Source organism: Vombatus ursinus, unplaced genomic scaffold (assembly GCF_900497805.2).
Source record: "Vombatus ursinus unplaced genomic scaffold, bare-nosed wombat genome assembly UNPS02014768.1, whole genome shotgun sequence".
Taxonomy (NCBI): domain Eukaryota; kingdom Metazoa; phylum Chordata; class Mammalia; order Diprotodontia; family Vombatidae; genus Vombatus; species Vombatus ursinus.
The window spans coordinates 16,705,735-16,723,393 of NW_020954546.1; the positions used below are offsets into that span (position 1 = coordinate 16,705,735).

Consider the following 17,659-nt stretch of genomic DNA (forward strand, 5'->3'; position numbering starts at 1 on the left):
TCAAATGGTTGATGTCCAAGTAGAGTATGAAGGACATTCACTGTTGTCCACACTCAGTGTGCTTAGGAATAGCATTCTTAGGAATAGTATCCTAATAGTATCCTTAGGAAGGATGTTGCTGAGGATTCCTTGAATCCACATCTCCAAAAACAGCATAATAACAGCTATTTTATAGTATTTAAAGTTTACAGTTTATGGTACACACATTATCTCCTTTTATATTCACAACCACCTTGTGAAGTTTTGATGACTTCAATATCCTCATTTTAGAGATGAGGAAACTGAGGTAGAAAGAAGCCAAGCAACTTACATGACTCAGTCCCCATTATCCCATTACCCAGTTAAATTTATTATTGCAGTAGGTATGAGGTGCCAGATGGCCACTGTCAGCTGGATCTTGACTCCCTCTCCCAACACATAGACACTTTTTGTATACTCCAGTTAAGGTTTGCTAGAGCCCACTTCACTCTGAACCGTGGACTCATTATCTTCTTCACTGCAGTGATCTCCCATGTCATTGCATCCCAGGTCCTCCTTGGGCTCCCCACCTGCCATGTTCCTTTCCTTGCCAGAACCTCAGAATTACTTGACCTCTCCATCTGCCATGGATTGAATTGTCATTTTATGTGTTGTCTTTTCTAATTAAAGTGTTGGCTCTTTAAGAGCAAAGATTGTCACACTTTTCTATATGTGTCACTATCATCAAGTAATAAATCCTTTTTAATTCCACTCATACAACTATTCAATGTCTGAAGTATTCTTTAAATCAAATTCCTTCTGATTCAAAGTGAGAGGAAGGGGGAGGGGGAGGGGGAGAGAGAGGCCCTGCCCTTGAGAAGCTTATAGTCAAATAGAGGGAAGGCAAATACCCATTATGTCCATCACTGGAATTCCTTAGCCTTTGTCCAAAGGCCCATGCAAAGGTTGACTATCTCACATGGTTTGTTCCTATTAAAAATTCCTTCTTTTACTCCTTCCCAGTCTTTCCTGTTTTTTTTTTTTAATTCGGAATTTTTTCTTTCTTTCTTTCTTTTTTTGGTTCTCTCTTTTGTGTTGACAAATGGAATCCTTGGGCATGCTGTTGGACCTTTAGCTGACATAATTCTGTCTCGGCATAGCACCAGGTTAGTTCATAGAGAAGTGAGTCATATATCATCAGCTTTTACACTTCCACTCCCTTGCCTTCACATTATTAAATTATGAAGAAATAGCATCATAATAGCCTCTTGGCAAAGTCCTCGGGAATGGAGTTATGATTCTTTTGATAAATTGTGGAATGTTATTAAGTTTTGATGTCTGGAGTAAGTGCATTTCTGGAAAGGAAATCGAGTGCTGTCATAGTCCTCTGCATGAGTTTAATTGCTGCTGCTTTGGGTTACATGCTGGGTAATTTGATTGATCCTGGCCTCTTTTTGTCATATTCATTATAACTTCCACAGACCACCAGGCAACCTTATAATCTCAGTTCCTATGTGGAATTGGTCAGTTGAAAGTCATTGCAGAGATTCATTTTTTTAAACAACTGCCATATATTTGTAGGATCATAGCTATAAAGATTAAAGAGACCTCAGAGGTCAGCTATGCCCATTTGCTCATTTTACAGATGAGAAAATTAAGGTCTAGAGGGGTAAAGGAAGTGCTTTGCCCCCCTCCTAAACATCACGTTACTATTTATACACTGAGACTTCCAATATTCATTGGGGGTTTATGGTGACATATAATAAATGACTTTGTATCCACAGACATATTCAGAGAGAGAGCAAGGGGGTGATATCTGTTTTTGATTGTCTATAAAGAAAAATTCGTGTTGTATTTGGAATGGTTTCGTTGCTCATGGATTCTTGAGCATTTCTCATTTGTTGGGGGCTGGCTGGATGCTTGCTTACAAAGGTGATGGAGGACAAGATGGCGTACTTCATTCCTGAAACATCATTTAGCATTTTACAGAGAAAACTTTTTCCATATCAACAGACCGAAGCCCAGATTTTGGCTCGCCATCTCGCAAGTTTCTAACATTTGTCATGAGGAGGACTGGGCTAGAGAATGCGTCTGGATCAGTTTGGGATTCTGTCTTTCCCTGTTTTCTTTCTCTCCCCTCTCTTCTTTTCTCTTTCCTGGCTTGTTTTCTCACCATTAATCCTCGTATGTCTAGTCAATATCCTTCCCATCGTCTTTCTCATTTTACTCCAGCTAGAAGCTCTTTCTCCATGGTACAAAATATATACTTTCCTTATTCAACCCTTATCACATTCAGCCTTCTGTCTAAAATATTTATATGAACAGCTTCTCTCCTCTACTAGACTGTAAGCTCTTTGGATCATACCTTGTTCATTTTTGCACACCTTAGAGCATCTAATTAATACCTGGACCTCGATAAATTACAATTATCCGTTGTTTTGTTCTTCCCAACTGGGAAATATGTCATGGAATATTTCATCAAATTTTCTCAGACACATCTGTCTAGGCCTACCTTTAAATCTCAGATCAGGTATTGAAAGAGTTAACTTTGAGACCTTTCTTTAAAAAAAGAAATTCTCTATTTCCTGCCCCACCAACTCCCTTTCTTAACTTTAATTCCATAGTTTTCTATGTCTTGACCTTTTCGCCATTGTAGATTCTTCGTATAAAATATGCTAAATTGGAGAACCGTCATGCTGTTACATCTCTAGTCATTGCATGTTCTAAAGGTCAGATTAGAGCTTTGGACAAATGGATGAAGGGAAACTTTCTATTGCCTTTCTCACCTCCCCTGCCCAGCACATTTATTTTTGGTAGCATTTTGGCTTTGAATTTGCAGTCTTCTATTTTGTTCATCATTAGACAAAATGTGTTTGAATCCTATTTGAAGCAAAGTTTGATACAGCTAAAACTAGTCTGAAAAAACCAACCACAGATATATTATAAATATAGAATGACAGAATTATAGAGGACCTGAGAAATCTTACAGTTGAACTTCCCTTCTTAGAGATGAGGAGCATTCTTATAGTTGATTTTGTCGATGTGGTAGTCTGGATGAAAACAATTGCTAAAGTTAACTTTAAAAAGCTATCTGACACTAACCACAAATCTGCATTACATTTCAGTAATTTCTAGAGATGCTACTATGTGTCCATAGTGTGTGTTTAGTATAACTTTATTATTTGAAATTAGAAAGTATTGTGTTGAAAGGACCTTTTTGTGACTACTTATGTAGGAAATGATCACTATGAGCCAACATGGGTTCCTCATGATTTTCAGACAGCCATCTTATGCTGTTCATGAAATGTCACGAACGTAATAAGTCTTGGTTTTGTCATTTCCCTTGAAATAAATCTTCAAGACTTTACTGCGAACAAAATGAAGACTCAGACAAGACGATAATGTAGCTAGGGAGGTAGATATTCAGAACTAGTTTAACAACTAGCTTCCAAGCATGATTTTTAATTGAATGACATCAATTTGGAAAGCGTTTCTTTAGGAGAATGTTTCAAGGCATAGATGTAGAATGTTTCTCCAACTTGTAGAGGACATGAAACTGTGAAGGCTTGTCTAATCATCCCAGTTCCTTCGGTCATCCCCTAGAGGGGAGGGGACCTCTTCCTTATTTTGTATATGATTATCAGTTTCTCTTCACCAACTCTCCAAGACCACAAGAGAAGGAGTCTTCTGTTTTGAAGAGAAGGTGCCTGAGTTCCTTTTGCTATTGAAACCACAGGTCCCACCCCTAACCAGACTATACTTGTAGATAGTGTTCATTTCAATAAAATATCACCGCCTTGAGGGCAGTCATTTTCATGATTGTTTGTTCGTTTATTTTTTGATCTTCCTGTTCCTAATTCCTAGCCTGGTACCTGACGCAGAGCATTCACTTAAGAAATGCCTAGTGATTAATTAAAATCACAGTGCTTTGATTAAAAACAACTGCTCAACAAGTTGAGAATGGGTGAGATGGTGAGGAACAAGCATTCAATCAGCATTTTTAAGTGCTTAAATTAGTTCAGGAACTAATCCCTAAGTTATAGGGATATGTAGAAAGCTATGAAACAACTCCTGCCCTCAAGGAGCTTGCATTCTAATCAGGGAGATAATGTGTATATGTCTATGTACTAACAGAGAGAATGCATAGAAAATGAATATAAAGATCAGAGGATATGAATAGTCGATTTTCTTTTTTTTTTCTTTTTTTTTTAATAGTCGATTTTCAGAGGAAGAAATCTGAGCTATCAGTAGCCATATGAAAAATTTCTTCGAATCCCTAATAAATAATTAGAAAAATGCAAATTAAAGTAGCCCTGAGCTTCCACTTCGTACCTTTCACACTGGCAAATTTGAAAAAGACTTTTTTTTTTTCCCCAAATCAAAGGTTCCAAGATCTGGTGGTCGGGAGGGAGTCCATTTTGAGAATGACGAACAGCCTGCATAAAGGCATGTGCCACCCACGTCTGTTAGACCTCACTTTAATAAGAAGCTCCCTGATAATTAGATGTATTCAAAAATGGCTTTCCAGTTTTAGAATGAGTTCCTGTTCCTGGAGGTTTTTAAGCAAAAGCTCGATGCCTTCTCAGGTGCAATGGAGAAGGGGTTTTTGTTTTGAATGGGTCAGAATAAAAGTCCTCTGAGGTCCTTTCTGCCTCAGAAATTGTGTGATTTTCATTGTATTGACTTACCTACATGCTTTTATTCAGCATTCTTTTAATGAGATTTTCTTTTCTTATTATTTTGAGCAGCTTTTCAAACTACTTAGATTTTCTCTTTAGCTTTCATTTCCTTTACTTTGTTGGGTATTGTCATGCTTGATAGTTCTTGTGTGCAAATACTAGGAAGGGCATGGATAAAATGAATGAATTTTCCTCCTACCTTTTCCTTGATGGCATCAGGGTTGTGGTGGGGTAGATAATCTCTATTGGTAGGTACATAGCCCATCCAAGCATTTTCAATGCTTGTCTATGCCCTCCCCCATGTCGTGGATCCAACCTACCAGAAACCTTCCTCCAGCTTTTCTGGATGCCACTCTTCTTTACAGGTGGGGACAACTTGACATAAGTCATTCAGGAAGTAAGTAGGAGAGCTCAGATTAAAAATCAATTTCTGTGACTCTAAGTCCAGTGATCATTCCAAAGTCCATTACCTAGAAATTACCTGAGATCATGTCTTTTCATACTGGGAAGGGCCATAGAGACGATGTCACCCAATGCCCTCATTGTACAGATGACATCTGCAACATCTCTGAGAGGGCCATTTTCTTGTCCAAGGTCACTTAGCTGTGTCAGTGACAGGGCCTGGACTAGTGCTCAGTTTCCCATACTCAACATTTAGGGCTCTCTGAGCTACATCAATCTGCTCTTCTGCAAGAGACCGTATTGTGATCCAGGTATTAGAAGCCTTTCTGATGCTTTTCTAGTGTCTTCTGTTCTAAGGACACCTTCCATATACTTTGTGCGTTTTTTAAATGGGAGAAGGAAATGGAAAACCATTCCATTATCTTTGCCAAGAAAATCCCAAATGAGGTCACAGAGAGTCAGACATGACTGAAAGAACTGAGCAACAGCAACAACAACAGTAACATTTATATGTATGTGATCTCCTCCATCAGACAGTTTTGCTTTTTCATTATATCCTCAATGCTTAGCACAATGCCTGGCACATTGAAAGTGCTTTCTATGTATTTTTCTTTGATTGATTGATTAGAAATAATCAACGAGTTTCTTTTATCCCCTCTATCTCCTAGGAGCTGCTTCGTTTCTTCTCTAGCCCCCTTTCTGCCACCATCCTCTCAACCCTCTGAAAGATGCTCTCTTCAAAACTGATTGCGTCATCGAACTAGCCCTCTGTTAACAGGTGGCTGACAGTTCCCCACCCACATGCTCCAAGTCTGTCTCTTTCAGAATCAGCAGGGCTGGATTCCTTTCATGCTGTGTTTGTATGGAAGGATAAATACTTGGACTTATTTTTCTTTCTTCCCTCTCTTCGCGCCCAAATGGAAAACTCCGAACAGCATCATAAGAGGATAAGCATTTGATATATGTAAAAACTAGGTAATATTCCTCTCTCTGCTCCCTCCCCTGAAAATTCACAATCTAATCCTTAATTCTTTAATGTAATTTTAAAAAGAGCAACTCTCCTTCCTGTACATTTCATCATTTCGCCTTTTGTTGACTGTGGCTTAGTTGGAACAAAGGCATAGGGGGGAAAACAAAATCCACAGGGCTAGGCTGAGGATGCCAATTTATAAATGTTTTCTGATTAAGCAAGTGTACAGTGAGCATTAGCCACTGGCCAGGGGCTAGTCTGTGCAGATGCTTCCACCATGGTGTCTAATTCACAAAGGATGGACCCCAATCTGGCTTGGCAGCACTACAATGGTAATGCTTCTGGCTTACAATGCTCATGACTTGTCCCATCTTTGGTCTGGTCCATTCCCGTATGAGCAACCACCTACGTCCTTCCCTCTTCTGATTGCCTGGGGCAGGGATGCCAAGAACCTTTCCATCCCTATCCTCCTTGGTTTTCAGTGAACCTCCTATACTCCCTATTCAGTTGGGCTGCGGGACTAGACCTGTGATTTTATGGGCAGAGGGATCTCTCTGGGTAAAGAAATGCCTTCTATCAATGCAGATCCATTCCATGTTCAGAAGGTAATGGGCTTAGAGACTCGCCCGTGCTACTAAGAGATGAAGTGATTTCCCCAGGGTCACACAGTCAATATGTGCCAGAGATAGGTTTTGAACCTAGGTATTTTTGACTTTGAGGCTAGCTCTCTATCCGCTATTCAGTATGAATGGGGGGAAAATCTAGAATTTATCATGCATGTGTACACACATAAAAATAAAATAGATTCATTACGATAGGCTGCTACGGTTTTTTTGGCCAAATATTTCCCAGTTGTTGTGAGGATCAAATGAGATAATATATGTATAGCCCTTTGTGCAGTACCTGGCACATAGTAGGTACTTAATGAATGCTTGGCAGCTAGATGGTACAGTGGGGGCTTGGAGTCAGGAAGACCTGAGTTCAAATGTAATCTCAGACACTTAGTACCTGTGTGACCCTGGGAAAGTCACTTAACCTCATTCGCCTCAGTTTTCTCATCCGTTAAATGAGCTAGAGAAGGATATGGCAAATCACTCCAGTACCTTTGCCAAGAAAACCCCAAGTGGTGTCAGAGTAGAACGGGACTGAAATGACTTGACAACAACAATGAATCCTTATATCTTTTCTTCCTTACTAAGTCTATGAAACTGTGATCCCGTTGCTTTGAATAAACTAGCAATAGATTAGGTCTCTCACAAGTCACCATTGCTTGCCTTCTTCCTCCCTTGTTTGGACTCTTTGCCTGCTGTTCTTTGGCAGTGATGCCTAAAATGATAAGTGAGTTTCTTGATTAGCCATTGGTGGCTCTGGGCCACTATCAGAATCGCACGTGCCCTTCAGACTGGGCCTGCGTCAAGCCGGGCTGTCTCAAACTTACACCGATGGGGTCCAAAATGGGAATCGATCCAATTTGAGACTGGATCCTGGGGGATTCAGTTCTGCCCAGACAACATGGAATGAGGCGTATCTGATGCGTTGTTATCGTTTTGAACCAAATAGTCCATTCTCTTCCTTTCTACTAGAGATGTGAGAGTTGGTCCCTCTGATCCTAGAATAAGGAAGGGCAGTCCTGGGTCATTTTCTGTTGTAGCTGCCTTGGGACTTATAGTTTCCCCCTCCCAAAAAATGTAAGCTGTCTGAGGGCAGGGATGGTTTCATTATTGTTTTTCTATCTCCATCACCGAGCACAGTGCCTGGCACATAAGAGATACTTTAAGAAATGTTTATTGATTGATAAATTTAAGAGAGCCTCAAGAAATCCAGCGCTAGATCTTAGAATCATTTAGTTCAAACATCTCTTTTTGTAGATGAGGAAACCCTGGACTCCCAGAGATAAAATGACTTTACCACAGTCTTGCACCAAGTAAATAGCATGTTTGAGATTCAAAACCAGGTGCTCTCCACACCTGAGGGTCTTTTCGTTCCGCCATGCTTGAATCCCATTTCTTTTAAACTCAGTATATTTTAAGAAGTTATCTGTTTAGTGCTTTGATAGGAATTGCCACGAAATTGTAACCATGTTAACTCTTATTAGCGAAATAGCAAGAAAGACGTGATTGATATGAATTGAGTGGGTGAGTTGACTGAGTCTGCTGCTGAGAAGGGACCAAAAATCTCTGGTTTCTGTCATTGCAAGTTACTTCTACCTTTCAGAACTCAAATCCTTACGGATTGCCTTGACGTAGACTAAAAAGAGAAGATAGGAACATCCATTTTGATAAGCATTCATTTAGTGGCTACTTTCTACAGTGCTTTGTGCCTGACAGTATATATAAAAACACCCCATTTTGATGATGACTTGACATTTTTCAAGTCTTGTAATGTTTTGGAAGAGCAGTTTTGGAATGTGTATTGACTGTGTTATATCCAAGTATATTAAAAATTGGTATAAGCTCCATGGAAAATTTTACCCAATTCATTTTCTTGTTGATTTATAGTAATCGCTTCCAGACTAGGATAGCTAGGTCTCCATATCTATATGTGTATTTGCATGCAAAGAGCTAAAGACAGTAAATAAATATATAAACTTTTGAGGAGTCATAGTCAAAGGTAGTAGAAAACAATGAAAATTGCTGTCCTTTTTTTTTTTTTTTGGTCCCCCTTCCTTACCTACCAAAGTTTTTCTTTTAACATTGTATCCCTAATGTTCTTGGAATAATTTTCCTGATACCGTTAATAATTAAATATATGCATTATTACTTTGTAGTAAGGATTATGTGTTCTTCTCACTGTAGAAATACTTCAATTGGCACATTCAATGGGTTTCTGATAAATAGGGATTACATATAAATTTCCTCTCCTCATTTTCTAGAACTTCAACCCAAGGGGTTCTTTGGTAAATTGTTTGAGAAAGCATCAACTTCTTTCCAAACAAACAAAGAAAACAAAAATATCTTTTAAAAGTTATAACCTCATTAAATCATAGGTGTTTTGTTTGTTTTTAAAGAGGGGGAATCTGTTATTTTATATATCAGAGTTTAGCTTGACAACTCAGGACTCATTTTAGGAACAAATGTCTCGTTCAGAATTTAGCATGATGAAGAATTGGGAGAGGAGGTGGGTGCAACCCTAGATTTGGAGTCAGAGGGAATAAATTAAAATACTGACTCTGCCGCCTGACTCCCTGTGTGACTTCACTGTCTTCATTTCATTTCTCTGTGACGTAATGTATTTATTTGTAAAATGGAACGAGTGTATGGCAGAAGAAGGACTCCAGATTTGACTGGCTCCTTGTTCATTATGCCAGTCTAGTCATTATTGGGACACAGACATTCCTAATACAGATTAAAATAAGTTCAGTACGTATTTCTGTTGAGGGCTCCGCCATTTCACCAGCCACAAAATTTCACAGCCTAGAAATGAGATTTTAACTCTCCTCTTTCCCTCACCACCTATATCCAGTCAATTACAACCGCGGGTAACATATCTCACATCCAACCCTTTTTCTCCATTCACATGATAGTTCTGTAGTTTAGCCTGTTGTCATATTTCACTGGGACTACTTCGATAGCCTCTTCTTTAGTCTTTCTGTAATCTCCCCCTTCTCCAATACATTCTCCATCCAGGTACCAAACTGATATTCCTAAAATGTAAGTTTGACCACGTTACTCCCTGCTTAGGAAATATCAGTGGTCCTCACTGCCTCTCCATGGTGGTTTTCAAAGTACAGTGCAGAGACCCGCAGGGAATCCACAAGGACCAAACTTATATTCATAACTCTAAAATGTATTAATTTTTCATATGGTAAATATCAGTAGATAGAACCCGCATAAACCAAAGCTTTTGGGGGAGAGTATCTTCAATAATTTTTTGAGATCATAGAAGGATCCTGAGTCCAAAAAATTGGAGAATTGCTACTCTAACATAAAATAGAAACTTTTGATATTTAATACCAATTATAATGTCGCTCCAGTTTTTCCCATTGAATTAAACATCACCCACCCCCACCCTTCTCAATGATTCAGACAAAATGGAATGCTTCCTGAATTCTCTATGTGATTTTTCACCATCCACATCCATTCTTTTACTCAGGACATATCTTATGCCTTGTATGTGATTCTTCATCTCTACCTGTCAGGATCCTGAGCTGCCTTCAAGGCAAAATTCCTTTCCCGATCTCCTCATTTGTAAATGCCTTCTTCTGTTTATGTGAATTTTGTGTGTTCATTCATTCGTTTGTTTATTCATCCATTCATTTACTTATTCATTCATTTACTTATTCATTCATTTACTATTTTTTTGTGAGAACTTTTATATCTCCTTAGCAGAATTTTAGTTCCTACAGGAAAGGGACTTCTTGTTTTTGTTCTCAGTACCTAGCACTCTATCTGGAATACTGCTAATTGATTAAAAAGTGGTTAAAAAAAGACTCACCTTCAGGAGGCCAGAAGACTTTATAAATCATGCTTCTTATCTCTGAATGCAGAGGAGATGGAATGTAAATGCAGAATAAAGCATACATTTTAAGACATGATCAAGACAATTACTAATGTGTTTTGCTTGATTATACTCAATTGTTGCTACAAGGGAGGGATTTTGTTTGCAGAGGGGAGTGGTAGGGATGTTTAAAAAAAAAAAAGAGGAAAATTTTCAGTGAAACATTTAAAAATACCCAGAGAAGAGGAGATGGAAATTGAGAAGGAAACACTGACAAGCAGGATAATGTTGGTGCTATCATGATAAGTTTAATATATACTAAACAAAATAAGTTGTGTGTGATATAGTGATTGTTTCATACATAAACCTCTTTTTGTCTGACCTTTTTGTATGGAAATGTATATGTTTGATGATTTTCTGGTTCATTTTTTTTTTAAAAAAAATGACTTGCTATCTACTTTGGCAAACATTTGGATATTATTCTCATGGAAAAAATCTAATTTTCGTAGTTCTTTCATGGATAGAAATAACTACCTAGTGCTGCCAGCTTGATCAGCCTCTGGAGAACCCAGATCAGTATCTCCATCACTCCCTATGTCCCCTTAAGCAGTTTTATCCCTGCATGTTTCTCACACTGAGCTCGGCGATATCTGAAAAGGACATGTCTTACTTATTACATTTCTGACTTTGCTGATGAGCAGCTTGGAGTCTTTGACCAAACTTCTTTGCTCCCAAGGAAAGTGTCTTTACAATGTGCTAATGAACTTTAAAAAAAAAATTAAAAATAGAAAAAAATTTGATGTGTGTGACTTTATCTGTCAGTACATTTTTACTATCCCTTTCTACTCAAGGATGCCATGAGTATGTTGAGCTGAATATGTGTGTCTTGGGTACTAGTGGAAATAATGTTGAGGAGGGGTTAGTTTTCCCCTTTTATTATGAAAGGACTTGTGTTCATTGGATCTTCTGTTTTGGAGACTGTTTAAATCATAATTGTGACCCCTTAAATTATAATGACAACGGGGGGGATTACTTATACAGGTTTTATTTGGAAGTTAGGCATTAATGAAAAAAACTGACAAGTCCTGCATCCCTTCCTGATCCTTGTCCATTTCACCTCTGCAACATCTCTTGTCCATTTCACCCCCCCTTGCAGCCTCTCTTGTCCATTTCCCCTCTGCAACATCTCTTGAATACTATCCTTTCTCTCTGACACTGTCATCTTTCTAGTACCAGCCACGCATCCCTTCACATCTGGATTATTGCAACAGCTGCTGGTGAGTCTGCCTGCCCTCAAGTCTCTCCTCACTCCAATCCTTCTTTCAGCCACAAAAGTAATTTTCCTAAAACTTAGGTCCGATCATGTCCCTCCCCTGCTCAATAAATTCTGTGGCTCCCTATGGCCTCTAGGAATAAATACAGAACCTGTATTTGGCATTCAGAGACCTTCAAAACCTACACCCCTGCTACCTTTCTGATCTTCTTATACCTACCTCACTTTCCAAAATACACTCTTTCATCCAAGGACACTCAAGACAGCTCTTGGCACTCTCTCTGGCTGTCCCCCCTGCCTGGAATGCTCTCTCTCCTCTGCTCCAACTGCCGACCTCCCTGGCTTCCTTTTAGTCCCAGGTAAAATCCCACCTTCTACAGGAAACCTTCTCCAACCTTCTTAATTCCATTAACTTCCCTTTATTAATTAATTTCCATTTATCTTGAATATAGCTTGCTTTGTATATATTTGTTTGCATGCTGTCTCCCTGTCCGATTGTAAACTCTTTGAGGGCAGAGACTGTTATTTGTCTCTTTTTGTATCCTCATTGCTAATTAACCCAGTGCCTGGCACAGTAGGTGCTTAATCAATATTGATTGATTGATATACCAGGCATTAGGGGAAAGGATCTTTTCACGGACGCCTAACCATCATAACATGTATTTTATGTTTTTGCATCTACTTGATATGTCCTCCATTAAAGTGTAAGTTCATTTTGAGTAGAGTTTTATTCTTTGTACTTGTAACCCCATCCCCCCAGTACAGTGCCTGCCACATAGGTGGTTAATCGATTCCTAGTGATTAATTGTACAGAACTTCGATAAAACTCAAAATCTAGGCTTGAGATTTTTTTCTTTCTCCTTACCACCCCTACCACCTAAATGCAGTATAGTCTAGTTAGAAACAGAATTCCTTCCCCTCCCCCCAAAAAATTCTCAACAGATTGGAATGTAAAAAAAAAATTGCTTGGAAATGTTAAATCAGGGAAGGAAAGAACTCTTGGGCTCACTTGTGTATTGCCTTGCATTGTTCATTTTGTTCTTTTTGAGGTCCAGGCTCAGATTTCTTGGCTACATCCTTTTTCTTTTTAAAAATTGTTTAGGAGAAAAATGACACCTGCTGGGCCCCTCTCTTCTTTTCTCCTCTCCCCCTCTCTTCTTTTCCCTCTCCTCTCTCTCCTCTCCCCTTCCCCCTTCTTTTCCCTCTCCTCTCCTCTCCCCTCTCCCTCCCCCTTCTTTTCCCTTTCCTCTCCCCTCCCCCCTCCCTCTTCTTTTCCTTCTCCTTTCTCCCCCAGGCTCAGTTGACTGGAGTTTGTTAGGTGTTCATCAACTGCAGAGAAAACAATGATCCCAATTTTCCTGGCTGCCCATTAAAGACTGTTAACAGTGTGATTAGTTCAGCATCCCAATGACCCGGGGATGTATTGACCCTGAAACCTAATGCAGAACAGAGACAGGCTTCCTCTGGTACCTGCAAGGGGCTGATCTCTCCTGTAAGATTTCTAACCACAGTGAAAAATCCTGGTTTTTTCTAGCCTTTGTTTGCTGTCTGTGAAAGTCAGTGTGATACAATAACATAGAGTCCTGGACCATTTTTTTCTGGGCAATTGTGAGTAATATTTTGGTCTGTGATAATTGTCTGGTTCCAGTATAATATTTTGGTGAGTTCTCAAGGGTATTTGAGGCCTCATTTCTACCATAGTGATTTGTTTTCTGTCAATCCATGAAAAAATATGAATCTTCTAATTTATAATTCTAACCACCACATCATTTCTTGCTGGCTGTTGGGTAAGTGTTAAATTTTTATAGCCTGCAGTCTTGTGTGGCATGGTTTTTGATTTCTTTGAATAACATGTATTCATCACTCAATCTGGGGTCTTTAAGATGTTTTCGTGACAATGAGCTGACTGGTTCTGAATTGTCACCACAAACCCTAGTTTTTCCATAAACATTCATTTGGTGCTCCATTGTTGTTTGGGGGTGAGTTCTTCGAGATACCACTCATTGGGGTGGAATTGAAATTCCCTTCTTGAATCTTGACTGTCTTAGAAATCTTAAGGTAAGCCCCTTCTAGTTACATTAGACAGGTTCAGTGGTATGTACGTGTTACTTCCCCCCCCCTTCTTTTTTTTGGTGAAGGAATGTGCCCTTGTCCTAAGAATGTTTATTTGGTTTTCCTTACTGTTATTTTCTGTATCACTGTATTATTTTGTCCTTGTCTCTATGTTGTAAGGAATTGAGGTAGACATTTCCTTAGGACAGGTGGTTATTTTAATATTTTCCCCTTTCTGTTTATTGACCAGCTAACTCTTGTACTGCTTGATAAAATAATTGATTTTTGTAATGGAATGAACATGGTGGGATGGAGTCTTATCTTCTGTAGGCTCAACGAAACCATCTTCAGGCCAGCCGACTTGTGTAGCTGGCTGGATGACAGACATGCTATCTGCTGCTTCCTGTTCCCACCTGGTTTTGATTTCTTGGATGAGGCCTCTCTCTTCTGAGCCTAGCATCTTGCATGGTTTGAAGTTTGTCAGTTTTCAGTATTGTGACATCTCTCTAAAATGTCATTCTTAAGTTTAGGTATGTTAATGCTATGTTTAGATGGTCTTGTGGGCCCCAGATTTGCCACTGATAATTTTACGGTTCCAGTAACGTTTATTCTTTGAATTCTCAAGACCATTTTCAGGTCTGTAACCGTAATACAGAAATTTGTTGTTTGTTTGTTGATGAAGGATGATGAACAACTGGTCTGTTGAGGTGACCTTACATTTCTAGGTATTTGACAGGTTAGAGATTTTAGCAACTACAGTGATGTGTTAGATGGAGTCAGACCTTTCTTGGCACAGTCAACACTGAGCAGTAAGCCTGGTGATGCAACTTTGGCTCATTTCTGGTGGTAATGAACTAATCTCCGGTCACGGTCACAGACCCTTAAATTTCTATTAAAAAAAAAGGGAACAAAACCAAATAAAACTAACAAAATTTAAAATAAACTAAAAAGAAAAAAAGAATGGTTCATCCATGTATTTGAAGCGTCCACATTGTCGGAGTTTGTGTGGATATTGACCATTGAGGGCCTGTTGATGATAATAATTGGATTCCAGACTCCACAAAGTAGAGGGAACCCATCGAAAGTTCTGTGTTCCCAGGATCTGTGTGTGTGTGTGTTTGCATATGCACACGCGCACACGCACACACACATGCACATGCATACGTTTGTATGAGAGAGAGATAGAAACAGAGCAAGGGAAGATGAACTGAGAGAAAAGGAAGGAGAAAGAGAGGGTGAACAGCATAAGCAGGGGTCAAGGGAGTGAGGTATGGGGAGAAGATAGGTAGCTATAGGAATTACCAGCTTGAATTCACCTCTACTTCTTGCATTCCAAACCTCTTTTGAGGCTCAGCTTAAATAAATTCCCCATCTCCCTGCCACCAAATTATTTTGTAGATACTTTACTTTTTATTTTTTTACATGAAATGTCAAATCTCAGTTATGTAAGAACTTGCTTTTCAAGTATGTGATAAATTCATCAAGAGACTTGCAAAACTTGTCTTCTTGTCTATGTTTCCTTCTGGCCTTAATTCTGTTCTCTTCTGTGCATTTAAAAAAGTGCTTTAATGACCCTTCTTTCTTTTCTTTTTTATCCCCCCTACTTTTAATCTCTGGCCTACTTCTTCCCTGTCACATCTCCCTCCCCTTCATGAGATGGGGAGGGGGGAAGTATCATGACCCTGCTATCAAATATGCATAATCAAGTACAATAAATTCTCCAATTGATTGTGTCTAAAAATTCAGGTATGGTTTTGTATCTTGAGTTCATCCTTCTGTATCCGATGGTGGGTAGGGTTGCTTCAACATGGATCCTTTGGGATTGTGATTGTCCTCTTATGGCTCTCAGAGTTGTCGATTATTACAGTGTTGTTATTGTTCAGATTGTTCTCTTCTCCTCACCTTACTCTGCGTCGGTTCATAGAAGTCTTACTAGGTTTCTCCAAATCCGTCCCTTTTGTCACTTCTGAAAGCAAAAATAATATCTCATTTCCTTCCTATGCAATCATTTTTCAGCCATCCCCTTAGTGTTGGCCGCATTCTTGAATTCCAGTTCTTTCTCACTAAAAAAGGAGCTGCTATGAATCTTTTCATACGTGAGATTCTTTTTCCTCTTTATTGGATTTTTTGTGTTAGATTTACTTTTTGGGGGGTATTTTCCTCCCCTTCCCCATCTAGATTATAAGCTATCAGAGCACAAGGATTATTTTTGTTTTTGTCTTTGTATCTCCATAGTAGGTAGTTAATAAATGCATGTTTCATTGGATTGATTTGAATTACATCTGATCACTGATACTAGGTTGATAATGAAGGCACTGGATGAGGAATGAAAAGTTCCCTTATTTAAAATCTTGTGGCTTAGCTCTGGTGCTTAGGGTAGGCAGAGCATTAGTTGGAAACATTGAGCTTCTTGACAGCTTAAAATCCTAAATTTCCTTTAAACTTGAGCTTGGCTTTGGAGCGATGAGAGAGGTGGGGGAGAAAGGATTAGAGAAGGCTTTCTGAAGGGTTTTCAGTGAACCCCTTTTGCTTTGTAGAGATGTCATTTGATGAAGTATGGAATTGCCTCCTTGGCAGCTCTGGGCTTTGTTGACTATACCTCCTCTTGGCCCTCGGTCAGGTAATAAAGGAACTCCCTTCAGGGCTGTGGAAGTGAAGTTACTTGCTAGACGTTGCTTGACATACTTGGGTTGTCATCTGATCCTGTCTCCATCATCACTTAAGAACATCAAAAGACCTGCACTAAATCTCCAGATTTTACTTATCCTCATTGCATATGGGGTGGAGGCGTACAGGGAACGCCAGGTCGTGGTGATGTACCTAATTACAAACCGGGTGTAGATTTCTCTGCAGAATCTAGAAAACTTAACTGAACTCTTCCCTCCCTCCCCAGCTTGACCTTTGCAATGGCCCATCCAGATGTCCCAGAATCTTTCCTTCTAGGGAGGATGAATTTAAAACCCAATTATTAGACACTGATTGAATGAAGATTTTATTTTCATTAATTTCATACTAAAGTAGATATAAAGAAAATCAAGTGAATGAGGATGAATGTCGAGAAATAGAAAAGGCAGTGGAGAACCTGGGTTCTTGTCTTTCGTCTGTGACCTTCACAAACAGACTCTGTATCTCCATATGCTTCTATTTAATGTGGCTATAGCAATATCTGACTGCTTCTCTCGTTCTTGGGGTGAAGCAAGTTTCCTTATATGAAATTACTTTGTAATGTATACAATAGTCTTAATAATATTGATGATGGGAACAGTGACATTTAACTTTTAGAGCAGCTTTAAAGTTTGCGAAGCTCTTTACGAATACCGTCTCACATTGGATCCTTAGGACAACTCTCTAAGGTCGTTGATAGTATTATTCTCATTTCGAAACTGAGTCAAAGGGAAGTTAAGTAATTTGCCAAGGGCCAACCCAACTGATAAATGTCCGTGCTAGAATTGGAACTCAGATGATTCTTACTCGAGGTGCAACGCTCTCTCTACTATGCTATCTACCTGCTTAGGCTGTCGGAGGGAAAGTTATAAGTAGTGACTTATATTGGCATAGAAGAAAAATGGCTCTTCAACCTAGGAATTGGTACTGATAGTGTGGTAAAACCATATCAAAATTTCATTCTTAAGGGTATCTGGAAAAAAAAAACTTAACAGGTTCAGTGATGCCTGTTCAGTCTCATTAACAGGTCCTTTGGAGTGACGCTGATGATGTTTGCTTTGCCTTTGTTATCAAGTAATTAATGTATCTGCTTTTACGAAGCCCCTCCTCTGTGCTGGCCACTGGGCTAGGCACTGGGGAGACAGAGATAAAAATAATAATAGTCCCTGCTCTCAGAGAGGGGCACGTAAGTATGAACCAAATAAATCCAAAGCAAAGTTTTGT

At 39.2% G+C, this 17,659-nt stretch overlaps 1 protein-coding gene across 1 annotated transcript in view; it reads left to right on the forward strand.

Annotated features, from left to right (window-relative positions):
• Positions 1–17,659, forward strand: part of AUTS2 (activator of transcription and developmental regulator AUTS2) — a 1,247,769-nt gene that overhangs the window by 537,537 nt on the left and 692,573 nt on the right. The window lies entirely within an intron of this gene.